The sequence below is a fragment of the Echinops telfairi genome, unplaced genomic scaffold, assembly GCF_000313985.2.
Source record: "Echinops telfairi isolate 266 unplaced genomic scaffold, ASM31398v2 ScPeMD7_7410;HRSCAF=8448, whole genome shotgun sequence".
NCBI lineage: Eukaryota > Metazoa > Chordata > Mammalia > Afrosoricida > Tenrecidae > Echinops > Echinops telfairi.
In genome coordinates, this window is record NW_022111310.1 from 16567740 (window position 1) to 16571614 (window position 3875).

Genomic DNA, 3875 nt, shown 5'->3' on the forward strand with positions numbered 1-3875 from the left:
GAACATTTCCCATGTTAACAAATCATTCTTCTCACAATCCTAATGGGAGACGCAGGGGTAGTAAGGACGGAAAGTGACCTTTGTTTTCTTTGTTACGGTATGTTGTTAACTTTTTGCCATGAGCAAGCCCCCCCTTCACATGAGGAGTGAGGGGGCTGCTTTAGGGTTAACTTCTGCGCGATGTCTTAAACGACGGCAGCAGTTTCCATTTGGAGACCATGGCCGAATTTACTTGACAACCCCCTCGAGGGAGGCATCCCCGGTTCAGCCCATTTCTCCACGTGTGGTCGCACAGACACCTGCCCCAGAAACGCCCTGCGTGCTCGTTACGCCTGTTGAGGTTTGAGCACAGCACAGCCTTCCCGGAAAGATCTCTGGCTCTCTGATTACGCTTATTTAAGCCGATTAACAACAGCACCCACCTGTCCGAGATGCCTTAGCGACGGCTGCGCAGCAGGCTGGCAGGTGAGTGTCGTGCAGGCACACGGGGTCCCTCAGCAGACCCAGACCCTCCAATGAATGCGCTTGGGCCCCGCGTCGGTACAGGCGGGGCTTGGAGACATGAAGGGAAAGGCTTGTCTTGCTGAATGCAGGGGGTAGAACAAGCAGGTCGGTTTCCCAGTCTCTGCCAAGCTGGGCTGTTCGCTGTAAGACTGGCAGTGTGTGTGTGCCCAGGAGCTCCGTAGGAGGAAGACCTGCAAGCCGTTTCCATAAAGATGCCAGGCAGGAAACCCCTACGGGGCAGTTGCACTCCTCACAGGAATAGCTCGTGCGGCCTCTCTCCCAGGATACTGCTGGGTCACTTCGACCCACCAGCCTTTCAGGCAGCAGCCTGGTGCTGAACTCTGCACCACCTGGACTCCTCTGGGGCTTGGTGGCCACAGTGGCGTTGGTGCCATCAAGCCAGTTCCGGCTCCTAGTGAACCATGTGACAGAGGCGGAAGCCCGTTCTTGACACGGGGAGGCTATGAATCAAAGATGACTCAGTGACGGCAGTAGCCAAGGCCAGTGTTGCAATGCCCACGTCTGCATGCAGGGGGTGAGCTCAGCCAGAAAACCCAACCAACCCCAAACACTCACCCCAGAAGCACAGTCGCTCTTGAGTGGAGGTGGGGTAGGATAGGAGTGGCGCTCAAGCTGGGAACCTGCCCGCACCAATTTCATGGGCGCGTGCAGTGGGCTCCGCACTGAACTCCTAACTGCAGGCCCAGTGGTTCAACCCCACCAGCCGCTCCCCGAGAGAAAGGTGGGCTGTCTCCTGTACAGATTTGAAAGTCTGTAAGGCCAAAGGCAGTTCTAGCCTTTCCTGTCGGGCCTTGAGGGCTCAGGGTCGCTTGATTGCTGTGAGTGAGTGTGAGTGGGGCCGAGCCTACAGAGAGGGAGCCTAGAGGGCCCCCCCTGCCCCGCCTCCCCCCTCCCGTATCTAACAGATGAGACGGAGACCAGAGGGCACCCTGTGGGTGGCAGTAGCTCAAGGGCCTGCAGCTGGTCCCTGGCAGAGCTGGGAGGCAGCTCCAGGCAGGAGCGCCTTCTGTTGGCCGCGCCTCCTTTGGCGACTCCACTCCTGAGTCCTGATGCAGGGGTCTGAGGTGACCCACCTGCATGTTTAATAAGGACCCTGAAGATTCTAAGGAGACGTGCTCTCTCTCCTCACGGTGCCATTTGCCGTTGCAGGACTTGTGACTACCCCACGGTGCCAGGCTAAAACCAGGACTCCCAGGCCAGGCACCGTTCACTAAACCCAGCAGATCACTCTGGAACTTATTCTGCCTGGTCGATCCAGGTGGAACAGCAGCTGCACATCCACACCCATGTGCCCCCCAGTGTCCTCCCCTCCCAGCCCTGTCTCCGGCGGTTTGCGCCTGGGTTGTGGCCTTGCCTGTTGCTCCTCAGGCCAGTCCTGTTTGTTTCCTGTGTTCATGTCACGTAGCTTTTTCTCCAGCTGCTGACTTGTGGTTACGGACGATCCTGGGGAGGGGCTCCTCGTGGCTGTGGGCTGAGGCTGAGACCCGCTGTCCTTTACCCCCACCGCAGTTCCTTCCTTCTTTCCGCACAGTGACTGTATCGACATCTGCTGCTGCACTTCCATCTTCTTTCTGCTCGCCCGTTGCAAAGGACAGCGGCTACTCTTACCGGCACACCTTAGTGCCCAGTATCCTTGTGTCACATGAGTGGTTGGCACAAAGGCCCGCGCTCTAGTCCCTACGCGGCTCTGACTCACTGTGTGACCTGGGCCCCATGTGCTGCCCTGAGTGGCTGTGCAGGAAGGATGGCCATGAACACCGGATCTGACGCCACTCGACCTGGGCGACATCCTAGCTGTGCAAGGTTGGCAGGTTACTTAGACTCTCTGTGCCTCTGCTTCTGGTCTGTAAATAAGGTCAAGACGAGTACTTTCCTCATATAATTAAACGAGTTAGGGGTAAGTAGCCCTTTTCAGACTAGTGCCCATCACAAGACAGAAACAAAAACAAACTCACTGCCGTCGAGTGATTCCGACTGATGACAACCCCAGTGGATGGTGCAGAACTGCGCTGCTGGGTTTCAGAGATGGTAACTCTTTGTGGGCTTAGAAAGCCTCGTCTTTCCCCCAAGGAGCAGCTGGTGGTTTCAGACTGATCAGCAGCCTATACACGGCGTTACCACTCCCGCCACCATGGCACCTCACCAAGTACTGGCTCCTATAACATTCCTTCCAAATAGAAACAAGACTGTTGCAAAGGAGCACTTCCCTAAAGGTCCTCTACAGACACGCTCCTGCAGGAAGCTCAGCAAGAAGGCAAATGGCAGGAAGGACAAGTGTTGAACTGTGCTGGACCGAATTCCACTCTTCTCCCAACTTCTTGACCACAGAATCCACGTTTCAGCGAGCCTCCCAACACTCCGTGGGCTTCCCGGGCGCCACTTGGAGAACCTCTCTGAAGGCCCTCCTGCTTCAACATGCGTGGACACACCTGGCTCATGGAAGGCCTGCCGGGAGTCACCCAGCTAGCGCTCTCCCGGCATCCCCAGGAGGCAAGCGAGACTCAGTGAGGCATTACCCCATTGCCTGGCTACCTCCCCTGGATCCTGCACTCAGCCCACCGTTCTCCTCGGTCTCTTGTGATCCTAAGTCTTCAGAGCAAGAGGGTTGAAGAAGGCTAGCAGAGGGAGGCTCAGCCCATGGTTTGGGGCTGTCGTCCTTAAAGAGCAGTTTCGCATGGGGTGACTGGGGTTTCTAGGGCCTCATGGAACATCCCTGGCACCAGGCAGAGAGGCATTGTTCTGTAGAGCGCAGCTTCCTGACCACATGGGCCCCGGTCTGCCTGCCCTTTCCCCGCCACCAAGGCTGCTCAGCTTGTACTTCCTCTCTTCAAGAACTGATGGCCCACAGACTGCACGAGAACCCACAGCTTCTCCCCACGTCTCTTCCCGGAGCACAGGTTGCTTAAGCTGAGGATGACCAGGCTTCTTCTTAGGAGGTCTTGAGCAACCCCAGGCCCATCTTCCCATCAGGAAATAAGATGGGGGTGGATGGGGGTACGGAGAGGGCCTCAGCCTTGGACCGGGTCAGGTTCTCTTTTCAAACTGCAGTTTCGGCAGAGCTTGGGTTCCTCCTCCCTCTGTGCCCAGAGCACCTGGGTTTTGTGTTTCATATAATGAAGGTAGTTTTAAGTAAAATTTTGTTTGAATAAAGTGTTCTCAGGCGAGTGGACTGAAAGCCAGACTCCAAGGGCACTTCTGGTTCTGACATTATCCAAAACCCACCCACCGCCATCGAGTCGATTCCAACTCATCGCCACCCTGTCCAGGGTCTCTGAGGCTTTGTAAATCTTTTCAGGAGAGCTGGTGGGTTTGAACTGCCAAACTTGTGGTTAGCAATTTAACACCTACCC

The 3875-nt window shown here is 56.2% G+C and overlaps 1 protein-coding gene across 2 annotated transcripts in view; it reads left to right on the forward strand.

Moving 5' to 3' along the window:
• SLC31A2 (solute carrier family 31 member 2) overlaps positions 1–3875 on the forward strand; it is an 11990-nt gene that overhangs the window by 2121 nt on the left and 5994 nt on the right. Inside the window, exon 1 of one of the 2 annotated variants that reach the window (XM_045296593.1) lies at positions 7–465. The exons of the other annotated variant lie outside the window; for it this stretch is intronic. The gene's annotated coding sequence lies outside the window, so the exon portion shown is untranslated. Of the gene's footprint in view, positions 1–6; positions 466–3875 lie in introns of those variants that run through there. 2 annotated transcript variants of the gene reach the window in all.